Source organism: Pelobates fuscus, chromosome 11 (assembly GCF_036172605.1).
Source record: "Pelobates fuscus isolate aPelFus1 chromosome 11, aPelFus1.pri, whole genome shotgun sequence".
Classification (NCBI taxonomy): domain Eukaryota; kingdom Metazoa; phylum Chordata; class Amphibia; order Anura; family Pelobatidae; genus Pelobates; species Pelobates fuscus.
The window spans coordinates 70,394,952-70,420,411 of NC_086327.1; the positions used below are offsets into that span (position 1 = coordinate 70,394,952).

The window sequence follows — 25,460 nt, forward strand, 5'->3', positions numbered from 1 at the left end:
CAAACTCAACAGGAAGATCAACACGAGCTAGCTCATCTTTTATAGCTTCTGAGAGACCCCTTCTGAAGTGGAACCTCTGGGTTCCAAGTAGTATCAGCAACCCACTGTCTGAATTCAGCAGCATATTCAGCCACAGAGCGCCTCCCTTGAAGTAAATGAAGGAGAGTGGCTTCTGCTGCAGCACAGCGATTGGAGTCATCAAAAACTAGGCACATGGCCTCAAGAAAGTCTTTTAAATTTCCCAAGACTGGACTGTCCTGTTCCAGAAAAGGGGAGCCCCAAGCCAGGGCTTCATCTTTGAATAGGGAGAAAATAAATCCCACCTTCTCTCTTTCAGATGGAAAACGGTTAGGTAACATCGTGGAATGCAAACGGCATTGATTTAGGAAACCCCTAAATTTTTTCGGTCTCCTCCAAATTTTTCTGGTAGAGGCAAGCGGGCATCTTGTGCAGGTGTAACAGTAGTAGCAGCAGCAGCCGCAACATCATGTGAGGGGCAACTCGGGTATGATTGGTGTATTGTGCAAGTATTGTAAATCCCTCCTTGCATGGGAAAATCCTTTATAAGAAGTTGTGTGAATAAATGGTTAATGGCTTAACCCTCAAAGTGAAGTGTCGTCTCATTCTTGGGGGGAATTTGATTGTATGCCGATTGCCAGGAGTGTAAGCTGTTCATAGGGCTTTTCCTGTTCGGCTGTTTCCAGCATTTGTGTGTCTCTTGTTCGGGAGTTGGTGAATTCGTGCAGTTTGCAGTTCGGGAGATTGGTGATTGTAGTAGCTGCTTGTCTATCTGGAAGGGGATTATCGCCTAAACGTTTTTTAACCTCTGGTGAGCGAAACAGTCCGTTACATACCCCATTTTGAATACCGTGGGTTGTCTACCTTTAAAAACGGTATGCCATGATGGGGTTTATTTTTTTCCTGGGCTGCTATACGGTCTCAAAGGAAACCAATCTGGCAAATTTCAATTTGCAAACATAGAAAAGGGGAAAGCCCTACATTTGACCCATGTAAGTTCGCAAAAATCCATAAAACCTGCACATTGGGGGCACTGCTGTACTCGGGAGATGTTGCTGAAAACATATTGGGGTGTTCTTTGTCAGTAACACATAACAGGAACTGAGAATCCATATCTAAAGTACAATGTGAGAGAAAAATAACACAAAAAATTGACTACCCAAAAGGTTGACAAAGACTGGTGGTAGAATTAGTGGATGGAAAGTGTTAAAATACCACCATTTGAAATAATCTAGGATGTCTACTTTTCAAAAACATATGATTTGATGGGGTAAAATTTTTTTTAAGTTTGATAGATCGGTGGTAAAATGGTTGCATGAAAAGAGTCAAAATACCCCAAGTTTAATACCTTAAGTGGTCTTCTTTTAAAAAAGATATACATGTGAAGGGTTATTCAGGGATTCCTGACAGATATCAGTGTTACAATGTAACTTCTGTTATTTTGAAAAAAAAAATGGTTTGGAGATAGCAAAGTGCTACTTGTCCTTATAGCCCTATAACTTTCCAAAAAAAACTAAGAACATGTAAGCACTGGGCATTTCTAAACTCAGGACATAATTTAGAAACTATTTAGCATGAGTGTTTTTTGGCGGTTGTAGATGCATAACAGATTTTGGGGGTCAAAGTTAGAAAAAGTGTTTTTATTTTTATTTTTTTAAATCTTTATTTTTGCAATGGCAGATCGTATGGTAAAGTAACATTTTTAGGCTTATGCAAAAGCCATATGATAGTACATATGTCAATTATATGTTACAGAAAGGAAAAGACAGTAGAGAGTTCTTTTGTTGAGGTTTTTCTTCGTGTTGTTGTGGTTGACATGGTAAAAGTGTGTTTTTTTAAAACAAATTTCATCATATTTTATAATTTTTTATAGTAAATTATATGATATGATAAAATAATGGTATCTTTAGAAAGACCATTTAATGGTGAGAAAACTGACCGTTAATTAATGTTTTGATTTCTTATCTGGACCCAAGTCCTCACTTTCACTACTTCATAAGGAGAACCATAAGTTCCTAAGTAGAATCTGATACATATCTCTCAACAACGACATTCTAACAATCTCCCGATGGGAGGGAGGTATAGGGTGCGGACCAGTGACATAATCATGTCACTAGCCTCACCCCAAAGGGGTGCATCCTTCAGAAAGGGTGCAGATCCACCCACTTAATGGCAGGTTACCCTCATGTGAGTACACACCTGTCCATTGCTTAGGCTGGCCCACTGAGAGCAGGACATGCAGGGTCTAATGTTTTACAGCACAAGTGCATCTAACTAATAATGCTATTGTGCTATGAATGTTGGGGACAGTTCCCTTATGTCCCCAAAACTGGGACAGATGGGAACTAAGGCAGGATAGGACCTGAAAATCAGGACTGTCCCACCGAAATCTGGAAGGTTGTGAGGCATGCTAAAGGCTTGCTTCCCTGATTCCAGACACAAAATCACAGAAAAGAATACTAAAAACAAATGCTTGCTTATATAGAAAATATGTATACAAGGATACTTAAATTATTCACAAGTTTTAAAACTAAAAATGGTGCATCACCAGGTGGTCAAAAGGTAGATTCCCAGACATGGTAGGCAGGGCCGTCTTTAATAGTGATTGGACCCTGGGCAAGCATTTGCTTGGGCCCCCTGGACCCTGCTGCCCTCCCACTCCCTGGCATGCAATCATGCCTTACACTCCAACCCAGTGGCGGAACTAATGCAGAGAAGCCCTGGTACAAGAAAGTTGTTTGGGCCCCCTTCTCTAGCACAAGAGTGGCGAAAAGATGCATCCCCATCTGTCATACAACTCCCACAATGCTATGCCAGCTGGGGATCTATACTTTGCCCATCCTTGTAGGGTTGTATTTGTGTGCAGTGTTTGTGCATTTGAATGTAAGCCTGCTTTTGTATAGAGTATATGTGTGCATGTAGAGGTGTATTTGTATGTACTATTACAATTGGAATGCAGAGGTGTACTTGTGTGTAGTGTTTGCGTTTGAATGCAGTGGTGTGTGTTTGTATGTATGGTTGACTTTTAAATGCAGGTGTGCAACTGTGAGTTGGTGTATGCATATCATTTTGGCATTTTAATACTGGGTTTTGTTTGTATGTAATATTTGCCTTCAGGGTTGTTATAGGATGTAGTGTTGTCTTCTAAACCTTTGTGTATAGTATTGGTGTTTGAGTAAAGGGTGTGTTTTATATATAATTTTGGAGTTTGAAATCAGGGGTGTTTTTCTGTAATGTTTGTGTTATCAGGGATATGTTTGCATGTTGTTTTTGATTGCTGGGATGTATACACATACACAGTTACATACACATCAACACACATATAAACATACTGACACATGCATATACCTTGACACACAGATACACACACTGGCACATGCACACAAATTCTGGTATGCACACTGGCACATAAACACTCAGATACACACCGACACAGTTACACACTGGCACACACATACACACAGATACACACACTCTGACATACATATGATAATTTTTATGTTTGCAGCAGGGCAGAAGCAGAGAGTTGGAGGAGGCACAAAGCTTGTAAATGCTGATGCTGCTGTGGCAAGGCAAGCTGGTACTGTTATATGTAATGCACAAAAAAAAAAAAGGTAGATTCCCAGACATGGTAGAACTGCAACATTCATTATGCTTTGCCATTCTAAAAGCTGGCAAAACATCATGCCAATTGTAGTTCTACATCTACCTTTTGCCCAGCCCTGCTCTACACCCTAAGAGTTTTGTTTCGTTTTGTATTTTTACAGATAGGAGAGCAGTGCATTCCTAACCACACCTTTGTCAGTGACATCAGGGACCTTTGTACTTAGCCGTCCATTCCTTTCTCTAACTTGACAAGCAACTGGCAGTTGACTGGATGCAAAACAGGCTGGAGGAGAGCGCGTTGGTGTTTGTTGGCCAGTGGAGGAAGCAAACAGAACTTTAATTTCACAGACACCACAATCAATTTCAAATCCCTAATCAGGTACTTTATTCATGATAAGATAATTTTTAGCTTTTCTGTTCATTTAAAAAAATTAAAAAGCACAGTTGTCCAGGCACAAATCTAAATGCATTTTTTGTAACATATGATAGAAGGTTTTATGTATAAACAACAGGCTGCATTCTGAGGCTGTAGAATTTCATGTGATATCATGTAAAAGTAGGTAAAAACTAAAATAGACTCTAAATATTTATTTTACTGTTTAGTAGATATACCCACAAAGAAAATATGCATACATATTTTCATATTTTCTATGATGTCATATGAAAAAAACCACAAAAACACAGATTGCAAAAGATGCAGACCTGTTTAATGCAGCTTTTGCAAGCCACCCCTTGTTTCCCCAATACAGACTTTCAGTTTGGGCTGTGGAACTAACCAGTCAGATACTTCTTATTGTGCAGTGTCTGTGCTGGAGCCACAAGTTCATGCATGATAATGCATTTGCAGCTTTTCAATGCTTCTCAATGAGCTGTAGCATAGCTTGGTGAGAAGGGCGGAAGGTAGGCATGATCTAGCTTCTTTTATTAGCTATGTGAAGTGAAAAAAAACACTCCAAATGCCAAAATGTGACAGCCAGGGTGGTGTTTCAATACACTTTATAAAACTTCTAAATTCTATTAAAAATACATTTTTATAAACTCTGGAAAAAATTACAGACCCCAGACTTAAAGGTGCTTTATGTGTGTCAACGTTGCTTTAAACATAATTAGGGTGCCACAGAAAGTGCCATAAAAGTCACAAAAGTATGGAATTTTGGAAAAGGCTCAGTCATTAAGGGGTAAAATTCGTTCTGCCGCTTTGTACTAGAATGTAATTACTTTACCCACCACTGTGACATGTCAAAAGAGCTAAAATGGCTGTCGCTGGAATCCCGATGCACTCTTCGTCTTTCCAGCCTTGTGCATAAGAGCATGTCTGAGAAGCTCCCACCCTACCTGAGTATAATTATCTCCCCGGCTTTGCCCACCTCCTTCAGCCTCCGATCTAGTACTAGCACGATATTTAGCATACCACAATACAAAAATAAAGTGGCTTGATCCTCCTGTTCCTACAGATCACCACAATTATGGAATAACCTCAGGGACACAGTCAAAATTCATTCAATCTAAAATCTTTTAAGAGATCTATGGCAATATACCTCAGCACAGAATGCACCTGTCATGGTTGAATATATTTATTACCTGTTATGTATTACATTTATTTATGTGTGTATATATATATAGTTTGTATATTGTATTTTTGTAATATTGTATCCTATTGTAACAATGCAATGTTTTGTGGACAAAGACCGAGGACATATATGAAAATGAGAGAAATCTCAATGTATCCATCCTGGTAAAATATTTTATTAATAAATAAATAAATAAAGCTAAAAGTTGAGAAAAATAGCAAGCACAGCAGTACAGTATAACATGTCCAGTAATAAAAAATACAGTAGTCAAATGTTGTACTCTTAAAAGTAAAGTAAAAGTAAGACAAGCCTTGAACGATATTAAGGGACATTATAGGCACCCAGACCACTTCAACTCATTGAAGTGGTCTGGGTGCAGTGTCCTATTTGTACTCCGTGCTGCAATGTAAAATATTGCAGTTCCAGAGAAACTGCAATGTTTACATTGAACACTGGTAGACAGCCACTGGAGGTGCTTCCTGGACCTTTGTTCCGGTAACTTATGCTGTACAACATTTGACTACTGTATTTTTTAACTTGTGGCTTGGTGAATGGTGTCGGGAGCAAGGATTTGGCTTTATTGCTCATGGTAGCTCTGTTTGGAATGGAAATAAACTGTACAAAAAAGATGGTTTGCATCTTTCTCAAAAGGGAACAAATGTTCTCAGTGAGCAGTTCAGAGGTTTTGCTAGGATGTATTTAAACTAGGAGGGGGGGCAAAAGGGTGACAAAACATCAATCCAATTGTCCCCCAAAACAAGGACAGAAGGTGCCTGTAGCAAGTGTGTTAAAAAATGATAAGCTTAGAGTCATGTCTACAAATGCTCGCAGTTTAGGGAATAAGATCCATGAACTTGTGGCAATAATGGCAACTGATAGTGTAGATTTAGTCGCTGTTACTGAGACATGGTATAATGAGAAACATGACTGGGACATAGCAATACCAGGGTACTCTTTATATAGAAAAGACAGGGAAGGCAAGAAAGGGGGAGGGGTGGCCCTGTATGTAAAGAATAGCATAAAATCTAGCCTAATAAAGGTTAGTGAGGCGAACATAGAGTCAGTTTGGGTTACGTTAGAATTTGGTAATCACACAGTAACTCGTGTAGGTGTGATTTATAGGCCCCCAGGACAAATTGAAGAGTTAGATAATCTACTAGTTGAAGAAATAGCCAAAATGACAATGAAGGGGGAAGTTATCATCATGGGTGACTTTAATCTTCCTGATGTAAATTGGAAAACAAAAATAGCTACTTGTGCCAGGAGCACACATATTCTAAACTCCCTACTGGGATTGTCTCTAAAACAAGTCGTTGAGGAGCCAACTCGTAAAGAGGCCATACTAGATTTAGTGTTAACAAATGGAAATTTGGTATCAGATATTACTGTAGGTGAAAGTTTAGGATCCAGTGATCATCAGTCAGTGTGGTTTAATATAAGAACAGTGACTGAGTCACACCACACAAAAACAAAAGTTTTAGACTTTAGAAAAACAGACTTTTCTAAAATTAGAATATGTGTAAAGGAGTCATTATCAGACTGGAGCAATTTAAATGGAGTCCAAAAGAAATGGGATTATTTAAAAGTTGCACTACTGAAGGCAACAGGAAATTGCATTAGGCTTGTCAGTAAAAGCAAAAAAATCAAGAAACCACTGTGGTACTCCACAGATGTAGCCAAAATAGTAAAAAACAAAAAGTTAGCATTTAGTAATTATAAAAAAAACCAGAGTGAGGAAGACAGAATGACCTATAAGATTAGGCAGAAAGAGGCTAAGCAAGTTATAAGAGCTTCCAAATCACACACAGAAGAGAAAATAGCACAGTCAGTAAAAAAGGGGGACAAAACCTTTTTTAGATACATAAATGAGAAAAGAAAAGTAAAACAAGGATTAGTTAGATTAAAAACAAAAGAAGGAAGGTATGTAGATGAGGATAAAGGTCTAGCTGACTGCCTCAATGAATATTTTTGTTCGGTATTTACAGATGAAAATGAAGGAAAGGGACCTCAGTTAAGAAAAAGGATAAATGAGTCATTTATTACACGTGAGTTTACAGAGGAAGAGGTTCTATTTCAACTGTCAAAAGTAAAGACAAATAAGTCAATGGGACCTGATGGAATACACCCAAAGCTATTAAAAGAGCTTAGTGGTGTACTAGCAAAACCATTAACAGATTTATTTAACCAATCATTGATAACAGGAGTAGTCCCAGAAGATTGGAAGTTAGCGAATGTTGTGCCCATTCACAAGAAAGGTAATAGGTAGGAGTCGGGCAACTATAGGCCAGTAAGCCTAACTTCAGTAGTGGGGAAAGTGATGGAAACCATGTTAAAGGATAGGATTGTTGAACATCTAAAAACACATGGATTTCAAGATCAGAGACAACATGGGTTTACTTCAGGGAGATCATGCCAAACTAATCTTATTGATTTTTTTGATTGGGTAACTAAAATTATAGATCAGGGTGGTGCAGTAGACATTGCTTACCTCGATTTCAGTAAGGCTTTTGACACTGTTGCACATAGAAGGCTTATCAACAAACTACAATCTTTGAGTTTGGATTCCAATATTGTTGAATGGGTAAGGCAGTGGCTGAGTGACAGGCAACAGAGGGTTGTAGTCAATGGAGTATATTCGAAGCTTGGGCTTGTCACCAGTGGGGTACCTCAGGGATCTGTACTTGGACCCATTCTCTTTAATATTTTTATTAGTGATATTGCAGAAGGTCTTGATGGTAAGGTGTGTCTTTTTGCGGATGATACTAAGATATGTAACAGGGTTGATGTTCCAGGAGGGATAAGCCAAATGGAAAATGATTTAGGTAAACTAGAAAAATGGTCAGAGTTGTGGCAACTGACATTTAATGTGGATAAGTGCAAGATAATGCATCTTGGATGTAAAAACCCAAGGGCAGAGTACAGAATATTTGATAGAGTCCTAACCTCAACATCTGAGGAAAAGGATTTAGGGGTGATTATTTCTGATGACTTAAAGGTAGGCAGACAATGTAATAGAGCAGCAGGAAATGCTAGCAGAATGCTTGGTTGTATAGGGAGAGGTATTAGCAGTAGAAAGAGGGAAGTGCTCATGCCATTGTACAGAACACTGGTGAGACCTCACTTGGAGTACTGTACACAGTACTGGAGACCCTATCTTCAGAAGGATATTGATACCTTAGAGAGAGTTCAAAGAAGGGCTACTAAACTGGTTCATGGATTGCAGGATAAACTTACCAGGAAAGGTTAAAGGATCTTAACATGTATAGCATGGAGGAAAGACGAGACAGGGGGGATATGATAGAAACATTTAAATACATAAAGGGAATCAACAAGGTAAAGGAGGAGACTATATTTAAAAGAAGAAAAACTACCACAACAAGAGGACATAGTCTTAAATTAGAGGGACAAAGGTTTAAAAATAATATCAGGAAGTATTACTTTACTGAGAGGGTAGTGGATGCATGGAATAGCCTTCCAGCTGAAGTGGTAGAGGTTAACACAGTAAAGGAGTTTAAGCATGCGTGGGATAGGCATAAGGCTATCCTAACTATAAGATAAGGCCAGGGACTAATGAAAGTATTTAGAAAACTGGGCAGACTAGATGGGCCGAATGGTTCTTATCTGCCGTCACATTCTATGTTTCTATGTTTCTATGGATGTCCTCACTCCTCATGAGGACATCCAGCGTCAGATTTTTTCCCATAGGAAGGAATTGATTCAATGGTTTCCTAAGGGGAGAACAGATGCACGTGCGGCATAAGCGCCCGCTCGTCGTGGGATGTTGGAGAGTCGGAGCTTCGACCCAGCACTGAGAGACATTGGCACTGAGATAAGGTTTTTAACCCTTTATTTCATGCGGAGGGATGGGTGCAAAGGAGAGGGTAGGCAGGGGGAGCAATAGTGCCAGAAATACTGCTTTGTATTCCTGGCACAATAGTATCCCTTTTCCATTTGAGTCCTTCTTAAGAAATACCACTGGTGGTAGATGCTAAAATAGAAAAGGATGGGAAAATGTTCTAGAATTATAAAAAATAAAATTATTGCACATAAAATATATAAACTGCTACTCCTGGATTTCCCCTCATTTTCTTATTTGATCTGTGAACCAAATAGCAGGAACATGCACACTGATTGGCCCATTTTCAGTTCACTGATTGGCCCATTTTCAAGCCTTTTAGTTGGTGTGTTTCTTTTTCTTCGTTACTGAATTTCTGCTGAGCCAAACTGCCATATGGCTAAAATTTGGTCACTCTTAAACATTTTTTAATTTGCATGCAAAGTGGTTCAACTGAAACAAATGTATTCATCGCGCACAAGTCTACAAGTCTAATGGTTATAATTTACAGATCAATGGCAAAAATTCCTGAGACTTCTGCATTTCCATAGGCAAGCTGCAACAATATACAGCTCCTCCCAGGCCAAAAAGAGGTACCACCAGCCAGGAACCTCTCATTCTAGTCTGATCTAAATCCATAATCTCCTGTCCAGCAAGAGATACCTGTTCCAAGGCCTACTTGTAATCACCTATCCAAAGTGGGTTTAACCACAAGGTGATTTATAAAGGGCCCTGGAATCATGAATCTGCTTGCCCATGTTAACCATCTCATTGTAAAGAATCAAGGGTGGTGGGGAAACCTAATAACCCTCAACTGGCCCTATGATAGCTTAATCCTTCTTTGCACCTATCCAGGCACCAAAAAAAAAAAAATAATAATTTCCACAACTCATAGCAACTTTCATGCCTGCTTGCAATCACCTACCCAGCTAACAGAAACAAAAAAAAAAAGATAATTTCAACTAATTAATACTAACCCGTTCCTTTTTAACCTACAGCATGCTTCTTCAGGTGTTTGAGATCTCTCTCAATTACCTTCTCAGTCCCTTTACATGTCACCAGGGGCTACAATGAACCTTTAACCCCTTAGTGACCAGACCATTTTAACATTGTCTTACTGTTAAGGACCAGGGCTCTTTTTACATTTCTGTAGTGTTTGTGTTTAGCTGTCATTTTACTCTTACTCATTTACTGTACACATATTATAGATAGTTTTTCTCGCCATTAAATGGTCTTTCTAAATATACCATTATTTTCATTATATCATATAATTTAATATAAATTTTTTGATGAAAAAATTGGAAAAAACCCACACTTTTTCGAACTTTGACCCACAAAATCTGTTACACATCTACAACTGCCAAAAAACACCCGTACTAAATAGTTTCTAAATTTAGTCCTGAGTTTAGAAATGCCCAATGTTAACATGTTCTTAGCTCTTTTTGGAAAGTTATAGGGCTATAAGTACAAGTAGCACTTTGCTATTTCCAAACCATCTTTTTTCAAAATTAAAGCAAGTTGTATTGTAACACTGATATGTGTCAGGAATCCCTGAATAACCCTACACATGTATATATTTTTTGAAAGAAGACAACCTAAGGTAATAAACTTGGGGTGTTTTGACTCTTTTCATGCAACCATTTTACCACCAATCTATGCCAAATTTAAACAAACAAACAAACAAATTGGTAATTTTTTTAACACACATAGCAATTTAAGAGTACATGTACGGAGAACTTCAAGGGTTACTGCCAAAGAACACCCCAATATGTGTTCAGCAACATCTCCTGAGTACAGTGATACCCCCCATGTTTAGGTGTGTTGGCTTCTCTGGGGGCAAACCCGGAAGTGATACCTCTGGTGGGGGTGGGAGGGCGGGGGCGATCACTCCTGTCCCCTGCAGTGTGTGTGTGTGTGGGGGGGGGTATTACATGATGCTACCTCCTACCAGTCACTCAATCTAGCATGGCCGAGCGGAGCAGACCGCGGTACAGAAGCTTCGGTTACCTGTACCCGGTTGAACTGACAAGAAGTGCTCAATGAGAGAGCATTTCCTGTCAGTCCGGCTGATTAACGAAACTGAAGCTCCTGTACCAGAGTCCACTCCGCTTGGCCACGCTACAAGAGAGGTAGGACACACACCAGGGTGGGAAGGGAAGGGAACCACTAAGGGGTTGGGGGACACACCAAGGGACAGGAAGGGGAGGGGAAACACTAAGGGACAAGGTAGGATGTACAAAGAGGGGGAATAAGAGACACGCAAGGGGGGTTGTACAGAAGGGAGGTGTAGGACACACAATGGGGAAAATAGGGTACACAAACGGCGGTATAACATTTAAAAGAGGGGATAAGAAATAACGTGCTTTAACCCCTTAAGGACACATGACATGTGTGACATGTCATGATTCCCTTTTATTCAAGAAGTTTGGTCCTTAAGGGGTTAAAGCAGGTAAATTAAGGGGGGGTGGGACCTACTAAATAACAATAAGGGGGGGACCTACTGTCCTCCCCCCTGGCCCCCCACCCCTGAGCGGTGGGTGGAGGCCCTAAATAAAGATGGGGGGACCTACCATCCTCCCCCCCGGCCCCCACCCCTGAGCGGTGGGTAGGGGCCCTAAAAAAACAATAAGAGGGACCTATTTCCCCCCCGGCCCCCACCCCTGAGCGGTGGGTGGGGGCCCTAAATAAAGAGAGGGGGAGGACCTACTGTCCTCCCCCTGGCCCCCACCCCTGAGCGGTGGGTGGGGGCCCTAAAAAAACAATAAGGGGGGACCTACTGTGCCCCACGGCCCCCACCCCTGAGCGGTGGATGGGGGCCCTAAAAAAACAATAAGGGGGGAGATCTACTATCTCCCCCGGCCCCCACCCCTGAGCGGTGGGTGGGGGCCCTAAATAAAGAGAGGGGGGACCTTCTGTCCTCCCCCTGGCCGCCACCCCGGAGCAGTGGGTGGGGGCCCTAAATAAAGAGAGGGGGGACCTTCTGTCCTCCCCCTGGCCGCCACCCTGGAGCAGTGGGTGGGGGCCCTAGATAATAATGGTGGGGGGGACCTACCTTCTTCCCCCCCGGCCCCCATCCCTGAGCGGTGGGAGGGGGCCCTAAAAAACAATAAGGGGGGACCTAAAAAAAGAGAGGGGGGGACCTACTGTCCTCCCTCCGGCCCCCACCCCTGAGCAGTAGGTGTCCCCCCTCGTTATTTTTATGGCCCCCACACACCTCGCAGGTGTGGGGGCCGGTGGGGGATGACAGTAGGTCCCCCCCTCATTATTTTTATGGCCCCCACCCACCGCGCAGTGGTGGGGGCCGGGGGTAGGACAGTAGGTCCCCACTCATTATTTTTATGGCCCCCACCCAACGCTCACGGGTGGGGGCGGGGGGGAGGACAGTAGGTCCCCCCAATGTGATTTATGGCCCCCACCCACCATGCAGGGGTGGAGGCCGGGGGGGAGGACAGTAGGTCCCCCCTCATTATTTTTATGGCCCCCACCCAACGCTCACGGGTGGGGGCAGGGGGGAGGACAGTAGGATCCCCCAATGTGATTTATGGCCCCCACACACCATGCAGGGGTGGGGGCCGGGGGGGAGGACAGTAGGTCCCCCCTCATTATTTTTATGGCCCCCACCCACCGCGCAGGGGTGAGTGCCGGGGGGTGGACTGTAGGTCCCCCACCTCGTTATTTTTATTGCCCCCACCCAACGCTCACGGGTGGGGGCAGGAGGGAGGACAGTAGGTCCCCCCCCTCATTATTTTTATTCCCCTATATAACAATGTTTGGTATTTAGTGAATATTCCCCTGTATAACAATGTTTGGCATTTAGTGAATATTCCCCTGTACAACAATGTTTGGCATTTAGTGAATATTCCCCTGTATAACAATGTTTGGTATTTAGAGAATATTCCCCTATATAACAATGTTTGGTACTTAGTGAATATTCCCCTATATAACCATGTTTGGCATTTAGTGAATATTCCCCTATATAACAATGTTTGGTATTTAGTGAATATTCCCCCGTATAACAATGTTTGGCATTTAGTGAATATTCCCCTGTATAACAATGTTTGGTATTTAGTGAATATTCCTTGTATAACAATGTTTGGTATTTAGTGAATATTCCCCTGTATAACAATGTTTGGCATTTAGTGAATATTCCCCTATATAACTATGTTTGGCATTTAGTGAATATCCCCCTGTATAACAATGTTTGGTATTTAGTGAATATTCCCCTATATAACAATGTTTGGCATTTAGTGAATATTCCCCTGTATAACAATGTTTGGTATTTAGTGAATATTCCCCTATATAACAATGTTTGGCATTTAGTGGATATTCCCCTATATAACAATGTTTGGCATTTAGTGAATATTCCCCTGTATAACAATGTTTGGCATTTAGTGAATATTCCCCTGTATAACAATGTTTGGCATTTAGTGAATATTCCCCTGTATAACAATGTTTGGCATTTAGTGAATATTCCCCTGTATAACCATGTTTGGCATTTAGTGAATATTCCCCTGTATAACAATGTTTGGCATTTAGTGAATATTCCCCTGTATAACAATGTTTGGCATTTAGTGAATATTCCCCTATATAACAATGTTTGGCATTTAGTGAATATCCCCCTGTATAACAATGTTTGGTATTTAGTGAATATTCCCCTATATAACAATGTTTGGCATTTAGTGAATATTCCCCTGTATAACAATGTTTGGTATTTAGTGAATATTCCCCTATATAACAATGTTTGGCATTTAGTGGATATTCCCCTATATAACAATGTTTGGCATTTAGTGAATATTCCCCTGTATAACAATGTTTGGCATTTAGTGAATATTCCCCTGTATAACAATGTTTGGCATTTAGTGAATATTCCCCTGTATAACAATGTTTGGCATTTAGTGAATATTCCCCTGTATAACAATGTTTGGCATTTAGTGAATATTCCCCTGTATAACAATGTTTGGCATTTAGTGAATATTCTCCTATATAACAATGTTTGGTACTTAGTGAATATTCCCCTATATAACAATGTTTGGCATTTAGTGAATATTTCCCTATATAACCATGTTTGGCATTTAGTGACTATTCCCCTATATAACAATGTTTGGTATTTAGTGAATATTCCCCTATTTAACAATGTTTGGTATTTAGTGAATATTCCCCTGTATAACAATGTTTGGCATTTAGTGAATATTCCCCTGTATAACAATGTTTGGCATTTAGTGAATATTCCCCTGTATAACAATGTTTGGCATTTAGTGAATATTCCCCTGTATAACAATGTTTGGCATTTAGTGAATATTCCCCTGTATAACAATGTTTGGTATTTAGTGAATATTCCCCTGTATAACAATGTTTGGCATTTTGTGAATATTCCCCTGTATAACAATGTTTGGTATTTAGTGAATATCCCACTGTATAACAATGTTTGCCATTTAGTGAATATTCCCCTATATAACCATGTTTGGCATTTAGTGAATATTCCCCTGTATAACAATGTTTGGTATTTAGTGAATATTCCCCTGTATAACAATGTTTGGTATTTAGTGAATATTCCCCTGTATAACAATGTTTGGTATTTAGTGAATATTCCCCTGTATAACAATGTTTGGCATTTAGTGAATGTTCCCCTGTATAACAATGTTTGGCATTTAGGGAATATTCCCCTGTATAACAATGTTTGGTATTTAGTGAATATTCCCCTGTATAACAATGTTTGGTATTTAGTGAATATTCCCCTGTATAACAATGTTTGGCATTTAGTGAATATTCCCCTGTATAACCATGTTTGGCATTTAGTGAATGTTCCCCTGTATAACAATGTTTGGTATTTAGTGAATATTCCCCTGTATAACCATGTTTGGCATTTAGTGAATGTTCCCCTGTATAACAATGTTTGGCATTTAGGGAATATTCCCCTATATAACAATGTTTGGTATTTAGTGAATATTCCCCTGTATAACAATGTTTGGCATTTAGTGAATATTCCCCTGTATAACAATGTTTGGTATTTAGTGAATATTCCCCTATATAACAATGTTTGGCATTTAGTGAATATTCCCCTGTATAACAATGTTTGGCATTTAGTGAATATTCCCCTGTATAACAATGTTTGGTATTTAGTGAATATTCCCCTATATAACAATGTTTGGCATTTAGTGAATATTCCCCTGTATAACCATGTTTGGCATTTAGAATAAAAAAATAAAAAATGAATTCAGCTTCTGAATGAATCTAAAATGGATGCTGTCCAGGAGGTGGGAGGGTCTGGGAGGGAGGGTCTGCTGCTGATTGGCTGTGTCTGCTGACTGTGAGGTACAGGGTCAAAGTTTACTCAATGATGACGAATAGGGGGCGGACCGAACATCACATATGTTCGCCCGCCGCAGCGAACGCGAACAAGCGATGTTCGCCAGGAACTATTCGCCAGCGAACCGTTCGGGACATCACTAATCTTCGTCTGTGTACCCAAAAAATCTTGCACTGGCCCTGGGGACAGTCCTTAGAAAGCATAGAGTTTGCACATTATTAGACACATTTATGCCAAGCTCATAGTGCTGTCTGCACAGTATGCACTTGGTTGGTAATCCTGCATGATATAGCTATCAGAAAACGAGTATTCATGCCAGACTGACCATCTAGTTCTTCATGCCCCCTTTTTAGGCATGTTTGTCCCTTTAGGTGGTTCTGGGCATGTGATTCACATCAGTGGCCCACCATTTTGCCCTGCTCACCGTAATCCTGTTTCAATAGACACTGCTGCTAGGGGGTATGGTTTTACTTGAAAGATGAAAGCGAGTATGTGTTTTCTGATAGTTATATCCTGTGAGTTTCCCTCCAGCACTACCTTCAAAAGATACAACCAGCTTGGGAGATATAACTGTTTTAGTGTTTTTTGTTGATAAGATTCTGTAATTAGGCACATCATACTTGTCAGCACCAGGCCCAATGGGCTCTTAACTCAGCATTGCACATTCCCATATGTCCCAACTGTCCTAGGGTCAAAGGGACTGTCCTGTATTTTGGCTCCTTTTGTTCCCTGGTAACAGATATGTAAGAACACAAGGTAACTGTCCCAAACAGTGTAGCACTAGAAATGCATCTGCAATTAGTGCATCATTAGCCATGCACACACTGCACTTAAAGTAAACTCAGGGTATTAACTATACTTATACAAATTCAGGAGCTCTTTGTGCAAGCCATAGAACCTGTCAATCAGTTTTTCATTCCAATCTATTTGCGGACATGCCCACTTTCAGGAGGGCTTGCACCTTTAACAGGATGGCTCTGCCCCTCTCTTGTCCCCTTATTGGCCTGCTAATCCCTCCATCCCTTATTCCCATACTTCCCAACAACGGGAGTTATGAAATCAAAACACCGGTGGGTTGGTCTGTTGGGCTTATACCAGTAACAGATTATTATTATTATTATCACATATATAGAACCAACATGTTCAGCAGGACTTTAAAATTATACAATGAGAATATTTGACAATTAATTTACATATACCCTGCTTCCCTGAAAATAAGACATCCCCTGAAAATAAGCCCTAGCTTATTTTTGGGTGATGCTCGTAATACAAGCCCTACCCTGAGAATAAGCCCCAGTTGCTAGTCGTAAGTTCGCTAATCTATGTTCGGGGATTTTTCACCGAACATGGATTTGCTTATCTATGTTCGCTAATCTATGTTCGCTAATCTATGTTCAGGAAAGTTTCCCCAAACATAGACTTGCGTGATTCAATGCCCTCGTGAACTGGTCTATGTTCGGGGGAATGCTCCCGAACATAGACCTGCTTTCTGTCACATGCTTGCTACCGCTTTGCCACCGAAAAAAAAGATAACCCCCGAAATTAAGCGTTTTCCGGGGGAAAATTTGATATAAGACCCGGTCTTATTTTCTGGGAAAGACGGTAGAGATAAGACGAGGCAAGAGGTGAGCTCGGACAAGCTTAAAATCTATGAGAAAGACGTAAAGACACCCAAGAGGAATAGCATGCCAGAGGGTGTATGGGTTTGGTCTGTGGCCAAATAAGCTAAGGTGGTGTGTGGAAGAGCCAAACAGTGGCAGGAAAGAGAGTGAGCTTGCATATGGAGGCTAGGGAACTGATGAGAGCAGTGAAATGAGAGAAAAGACACCCAGGGATTATAAGCCTTCCTAAAGAAGTTTGTTTTCATTGACTTCTTACATTACTGGATGTTAGGATACAGTCTGATGGCATGGGGTACCAAATGCTAAGGGAATGTAACAGAGTGACAGGGTGATAATTGTTATGTGACATGATGGGTTGATGTTATGTCTCAGTGTGGGGGAATTAGGTGACATCATTAAGTGGGTGTGCAACAGGGTGAAGGTGTTATGTGACAGGGTTGGGGAATATTACGTAGGCACGGTGGAGCTAGGTGGATTGTGACAAGGTTAGGTGGTAGTTATGTGACATAACTAGGTTCAATTGTTTGGGGCGCCAACCTCAAAAGGATACTATAGTGCTAGAAATACAAATCTGTATTCCTAACAATATACTTCCCTCTACCACCCCCCCAAAAAAGAGTTAATAATTAATAAAGCATTACTGTATTTACCTGATTCCTGCGCTGATCTCCCTCACCGGTGGATCGACGCTGTCTACTCTGATGTCATCCGACATCAGGGTAGAGGGTGGGGCATTTCTGCAATGCTTTCCTATGGGGATTTTACTGATGTTGCATGTCTTAAAAAAGAGAGTGAAGTCATCCAGTGTCAGTTAGGCAATCAAAAAGTTGCCTAGCAAGCAGGGAGTGCCTCTAGTGGCTGTGTGATTGCCAGCCACTAGAGGCAGTCTTAGTCCTGCAATGTAATTATTGCACTTTCTATATGACAGGGTAAGGAGATAACATAGGCAATAGCATTAAGTGGGTACGTGATGGGGCAAGGGTTGTTATGGGACAGGGTGATTGGGTGTTATGTGACAATGTAGGTGGATTAGATGACAGTAAAGCAAATTTTCCCTCTGGGAACCAAAGTATTTGGAGTGACACTTATGAATAGAGTTGAACCATATTAAAGTTAAACAATGTCCCAATAGAAGTAAATGTGCAGAATCAAGTGTGACAGCATTAAGTGGGTAAGTGACATGGTGGGGGGTGGGGGGGTTAGATAACAGCATTAGGTAGGTATATGACCAGGTGTTATATGACACGGTGAATGGATTAAATGACAGCATTAAGTATGTGACAGGGTGAAATGTGTTTAGGTGACAGCATGAGGATGTCCTGTTAGGCGATCAAAGGTTGCCTAGCAAGCAGGAGGTGCCTCTAGTTGGTGTCTGATTGACAGCTACTAGAGGCAGTCTCAGTCATCAATGCCATTATGGGCCCTCAGGCAAAGCAGTGCACTTGGCCCTGCTTACTCAACAACTCACAGGAATAAAAATGTAAATTATCTATAAAATTAATCTTATATTTATTAGTACCTCCAACAAATTACGTTGAATACACACACACAAACAAACACACAGAGATTGCTGAAAACACACACACAGACTGCTGAAAATACACAGACTGCTGAATACACACACACAGACTGCTAAATACACAAAGACTTCTGAATACACACAGACTGCAGTGAGGAGTGCGGGGTGTGTGTGTGAGGGTGCTTTGTGTGTGAGAGAGGGGTGCTGTGTGTGTGTGATGTGTACAAGGGGTGCTGTGTGTGTGTGAGAGGTGCTGTGTGTGTGTGAGAGGTGCTGTGTGTGTGTGAGAGGTGCTGTGTGTGTGTGAGAGGTGCTGTGTGTGTGTGAGAGGTGCTGTGTGTGTGTGAGGGGTGCTGTGTGTGTGTGAGGGGTGCTGTGTGTGAGAGGTACTGTGTGTGTGAGAGATGCTGTGTGTGTGAGAGGTGCTGTAAGTTAGGGGTGCTGTAAGTGTGAAAAGTGCTGTGTGCGAGGGGTGCTGTGTATGAGGGGTGCTGTTTATGTGTGTGTGAGGCGCTGTGTGTGTGTGTGAGGCACTGTGTGTGTGAGGTGTGTGTGTGAGGTGTGCTGTGTGTGTGAGAGGTGCTGTGTGTGTGAGGGGTGCTGTGTGTGAGAGGTACTGTGTGTGTGTGTGTGTGTGTGTGAGAGGTGCTGTAAGTGAGGGGTGCTGTAAGTGTGAAAAGTGCTGTGTGCGAGGGGTGCTGTGTATGAGGGGTGCTGTTTATGTGTGTGTGAGGCACTGTGTGTGTGAGGCGCTGTGTGAGGTGTGTTGTGTGTGTGACGGGTGCTGTGTGTGACGGGTGCTGTGTGTGACGGGTGCTGTGTGTGACGGGTGCTGTGTGTGACGGGTGCTGTGTGTGACGGGTGCTGTGTGTGACGGGTGCTGTGTGTGACGGGTGCTGTGTGTGACGGGTGCTGTGTGTGTGAGGTGCTGTGGGTGTGTGAGGGGTGCTGTGTGTGAGGGGTGCTGTGTGTGTGTGTGTGTGTGTGTGTGTGAGAGGTGCTGTGGGTGTGTGGTGTTTGTGTGTTGCAGAGTGTGAGGGGTGCATGGAGCAAATTCTTCTTGTTTGTTTTTTTTAAATTATAAATGCACATTAATAAAATCTGCATGTCCCTAGTGGTCTATATAGCCTTCACTCCTCCCGAGCTGAGCGCTGTGTACAGCGTTGACATGGCAACGCTTGGCAATGCTCCAAACAGCCTTCTCGTGGGAGGAGTGATCTGACTTTCAGGTCCCTCCTCCTGCCTCCGGGTCCTCCCGCCCTCTGTCTTCCCTTTCTCTTGAAGGGTCTTTGGGTCAGTGTGAATCTCCCTTGTCAACCTGGGCATGCTGGGCAGCGCGGTGGGGCCCACGGGCAACTACCCAGCGTGCCCATGGGGAAAGATGGCCCTGCCAGTCCTGCAATGTAATTATTGCAGTTTCTTAAAACTGCAATAATTTACATTGTTGGACTAAGTGGGACCGACCGGGACACTGCACCTAGACCACTTCAATGAGCTCTGGGTACCTATAGTGTCTCTTTAAGGTAGACTCTGGCCCTGGAATCTGTACCAGATAATGTAGTTGCTAGTCTCTCTGTATGGGAAGCAGGTGACTGCTCTGGTACCCCCTGCACCTTTCTCTCTGTAGCTATAGTCACTTGGGATAAAGAGGTAGCAGAGTGCAATAGGGGCAGCAGGATATTCACAGGCATTGATCTCTAGTCACCAGACACAGTGCACACCGTGCCTTATCCTTTGCACTCTCTATGTGATGGATTAGCTGGAGAGAGTGAGGGGCTTCTGGTACCCGCAAGTCCGTCTGTACATTTGCAGAGTGCCAAAATCGTGAGCTCTGTGGGTCGTATGCCATCTCTGCTCTAGACCTTATTAGGTATCCCCACCTCCACATCACAATAATAAAAAAAACTACTTCTAGCGCCATGTAAATTAACTAGTGCTAAAAAAGCAAAGAAAAGGTGTTTCTATCTATGTTAGGGTAGTGCACAATGTAGATTCCCACTTGCTTTTACAACTACAACTCCACTGATGCTTTGTCATTCTTAAGGGCGGTAAAGCATGAAGGGAGTTGGAGTTCTACAGCAGCTGGGGTTCTACCATTTGGCCACTCCTACTCTATGCCATAAGATTATTGTTTCTTTTAGTACTTTTACAGACAGGAGATCAGTGCATTCCTAACCACACCTTTGTTAGTGACATCACAGACCTTTGTACTTAGCTTCCCACTCCTTTCCCTACCTCAACAAGCAACTTGAATGTCTGAATGCAAACACAGACTGTGAGAAGAACCTGTTTTTGTCCCGTGAATGTTAGAAGAACCTATATTTCACAGAAACTACAGTAAATCTTCAATCACTGATCAGGTAAATTACCTATGATATGTGTTTATATGTGTGAACAAACATCTGCCAGAATTTAATTTACATGATCGCAGCACAACATTTGGTTATTATAGACATGATTTAACGTGTTTGTTTTCCCCAGAGGTTTGCTAAAAACCTAATTTAACACGTTAATATTCTATATTCTGAATAGTGTAATTCTAAAGCTACTGATGCTTTTACTTAACATCATAATATACATTTAAGTTATTATTTTACTATATAGATTTTATGCTACAAGATGTATGATATTTTGTATTTTATAATTCTTTAGCTTGTAAATGTTTTCCAACATCACCTAGCCAGATTATTTTCTTCCTGGTGTCAAGTTTAATGTCTTCATAATGTCTACATCTCAATTTAAGAGACGCTGTAGGGACCAAGACCACTTCAGCTCATTGAAGTTCTCTGGGTGCAGTTTCCCTGGTCACTTAACCGTGCAACAGTTTTATATAAACTGCAATAATTAGCTCTGTGGGTTTACTCCACCTCTAGTGGAGTTAAATGGTTTAACCCCGAATTTTACTTGTCAGCTGATGCTTGCTGCCTATCACTTGCCAATCAAAGGAAGGGTGTCCAATTTGGAGTTGGGACTGGTGGAGAAGGCAGAGGAAGTGAACAGACAGGCTCCTTCAGGAGGACTTTGGAATTAGACAATGCGAGGACAGTATAACTGCAAAAGATAAGATGGTCCCCAGAACCTGCAGACACATAGCAACTTAGTTGTAGTGATCTTATAAGCATTGATTAATATCCAGTCCAGAAAACAATGAAAAATAGTTTTTATATCTGTATAATCTGACCATTTAAGTGCTCTACAAATCACAGTGATCATATCTCTTAAAATGTTACACACTGTCTAAATTTGAAGTGTTTTATAAAGGAAGTATTCTCATATTCCTTGGTCTATGGCTATGCTATGTAAACCATGGGTAGTCAACCTGATCCTTACTGCCCACTAGTGAGCAGTGGTGGGTTACGCAGAAAATGCCAGTGGTACTCGATGGCCATGGACCAAGGCAGGCCGGGAGATCTCCCCTGCCGGCCCATGCAGAGCCAGCTTTGCTGTAAACCCTGTTGGGCCGGTGAGGAGATCAAAGATCTCCCTCACCGGCCACTGGCACTTAGTTCCAGCAGAGGGAGGGATGGGCCTGGGAGGCTCTATCTTCCTCTTGTGAGTAGGCTGGTGGGAGCGTTGCCACACTTTACCATGGCAACGCTCCGATACAGTGCTGTGCTTGCAGGAGGACAGGAGAGTCCTGAAAAGAGCTGCAGGCTAAAGTGAACATGCCAACACTGGACAATCAGGGCTTGCAGCATTATGTCCCCCCTCCGTGATAAAAGTTAAGAAGAAGGGAGGGGGGAGACATTAAGATTTTCACATCTCACCCACCTACACACAACATAGACCCTACACACCCAACACACACACGCACACTGCACCCCTCACACACACACACACACACTACCCCACACAGCACCCATCACACACCACCCGCTCACACACACTGCACCCCCACAAACACACTCCAATCCTTACACACACTGCACCCTCTGCCCCCTCACACACACTCCACCCCCTCACACCCTGCACCCCCCACACACATCACCTCTAACACACACACTGCCCCTCAGACACACACACATACTGCCACCCTCACACACAGCACCCTACACACACACACACACACACAGCACCCTTTACACACACACATAGAAAAAAAAGTAGAATTGAAAATAGAAAAAAGGAAAAAGAAATAGATACATTTAAGTACATATTTTTGTTTTAAAAATCATCCTTTCTAAAAAAAAAAAAAGAAATCGCACTTGCGCTATAAAATTAGTTACTGTGGCACTGGTGGACGGTAAGGAGATTTTACCATCAACAAAGATACAAAAGCGGGCGGTAGATATTAAAAGGTTGAGTACCCCTGATGTAAACCAATATGCTGCTTTCTGTGGGGTGTATTTCGGTGTATCACAGTGTGTGTGAAAAAGTCAAATTGTAACTATAGTTGTATTGACAGACAGTTTTCCAGAAACAAAACTAGGAATCACATGTCCTGGTGCAAGAATAAAAACCTGAGTGGGGCATGTGTGGTGGTTAATTGTGATTGTGCAGGTGTTGGCTGAGTGCAGTTGTGTGTGATTGTACATGGTGCTTAGCTATGTGTGAGTGTGGAGTGATTGGCCCTACTAGAATGTAATTTTCTTTAACCCCGTGAGGACAGAGGCGATTGTACTGATCAAAAACAAAACATGGAATTTTACTATATATCCGTTCAACCATAATTTACCTCTTTCATATTAAGTACACCCACATTTATTATATAAAACTGTGTTTAGGATAAGCAGGGCATTCATTTCACTTTACATATTTATATATGAAACATAATTTAATATGAATAAAATCTAAAAATGTTTAAGAAATTAAGTAATGTTGTTATACATAATTGTGAATGTCAGAATAGTGCTACCTATTACTGCAATAAAATACACTTATTTGTGTTCAGCGATGTCTCGTGAGTACAACAGTAACCCCCATGCACATCTTTATTGGGTTTTAGAAACTTACAGGGTCAAATATAGGGCTTTCCCATTGAAATTTGACAGATTGGTTATGTTGCCTTTGAACCTGTATGGCAGGTACAGAATAAGAATTGTCCCTATCTTAGCATACCATTTGCAAAATTAGACAACCTGGAGTATTCAATATGGGGTCCAGTTTTTTAGTAGTCACTTAGTCACAAACCCTGGACAAAGTTAGCGTTCATTTGTTTTTTGCATTTTTCACACACAAACAACACTTTCACTTATGATATCATTGTGATACGCCTTACTGGTTTGAAACACTCACATGTAATTGCGATCACATGGCCTGGAAGGGTCAGATTTGCAGCCTGGGTTGTCAGGCAGTGCCCCCGGATCTGAATCGCCATGAAGGGTTTGAGGGCTAATGATTACAGTTCCTTTGCTGTCCATTTACAGCCTCCTGGACATAGTATATTTGGGTAGGCACCTGCCATCCAGTTAAGCAGGTGCCTACAATGCCTTAGTGCATAGCCACCCACCTCATGGGGTGCTCTAAGGTGGGTCCCCTGTGACATGGACCCCTGTGACAGGGGGAACCCACTTTCTTTTCTTTTTACTATTTTTAGGTTCTCCATGTCCACATCCACATTCCATTAGGACAGACCTCCGAACATTTGACAAAGAAGGAAACCTTAATTTTAGTGGTGTGATTGGGATTGTGACCTGGGGTGTGACTGTTCCGATAAATTTTAGGTGAATTACTAATAACAATATACGGAACTAAAATGTAATTTATAAAAAGAACAATGTAACTGATTGAGAGACTTCTAAACATTGTAGTTTAAAGACATATTACTGTGAGTATTATTGACCATAGTGACTTTCTCTAAATAGTAACATGTGGAATGTATGCTAGCCTCCTCTATTCATATATAACTAGTCCTCACTCTTTCTCCCAGTGATGCAATTTCCCTCCTTTGCTAGTTGGGGAGATGTGTAACTATGCCTCTGCTAATACTGATCACCGGCACCTATCTATTGTTTATTCTGTAATGATGCTGTGATGGGAGTAATATGAAGTTCATTTGCTGCATTTTAAGTTGTATTTATATATATTGTTTAAGTTAATTGTAGCTTTTGCTGTCTTCATTCCCTCAGTCTAGTCCTCCTTTGCAAGTGGTAGACATAATGGACATTGGTAATAAAATAAAATAAAATATATATTTAAAGTAAATATGTCATGACAAGCTAACTTTAATATAATCCCCACAGCCAATAAATATATGAACTATATGTCATAGAGCTAAATTATATATTCCATTTTTAAAAAAATATTAACATACATGGTTACTAAAAAAGAGAGAAAAAAGGTAGTGCCTATGTATATAAATTAATACAATTAAAACTAGAATTACAAATGTCCAGATAAAAGTCCAAATAGACTTATAAAAGAAGCAGCAAACTGTTCATAGCAGTTCCTAGATCAAATGTAACTTGGGATCCAGTAGTACATGTAAAAAAGCAGAGAGAGGGACTCCAATGGTACAGTATGTATATAAAATTCTAACGAGATGTGAATGAGGTAGATATTACTCACATTTACCAAAGCTAAATCCAGCTCTGGTTTGAAGGGTGTAGAGTGGTATGATCCCCACTTCTAGAATATGTGAGGTACTCCCAACCTTCAATGGTATGGTAACAGGGGGAACCTCAACCAAGAAGATAAAAACAGCAAAAAAGATAGTGCTCACTGCAGCTTAGGGACCAAATAGTGAATATGGAATATAAGAAATATACTCACATTTGGCTGAGCAGGCCCACTGCTTAATGTAGGGCGCTGGTGGTATAATCCCCACCTTGGATTCTTTTAGTCCTCTTAAGAAAGTGGGCAAAAGTGTCAGGCAGTAAAATAAAATGGAAATAAAAAAAATAAAAAAAAGGGAAAAAGGAATATGGCAAACGTATACAAATAGCCAAAAAAATCCTTTATTTAATAAAAAACAGAATAAAACCAGAATTTTTAAACGTGTTTCGCCTCACAGGGCTTCGTCGAGTAGAAATAAGTATTGGGT

The 25,460-nt window shown here is 41.3% G+C and overlaps 1 protein-coding gene across 2 annotated transcripts in view; it reads left to right on the plus strand.

Moving 5' to 3' along the window:
• Positions 1-3,886: 3,886 nt before the first annotated feature.
• LOC134577418 (myosin-10-like) overlaps positions 3,887-25,460 on the plus strand; it is a 429,924-nt gene continuing 408,350 nt past the window's right edge. Inside the window, exon 1 of one of the 2 annotated variants that reach the window (XM_063436146.1) lies at positions 3,887-4,003. The gene's annotated coding sequence lies outside the window, so the exon portion shown is untranslated. Of the gene's footprint in view, positions 4,004-20,700; positions 20,839-25,460 lie in introns of those variants that run through there. The other variant, XM_063436145.1, reaches the window with a different exon arrangement.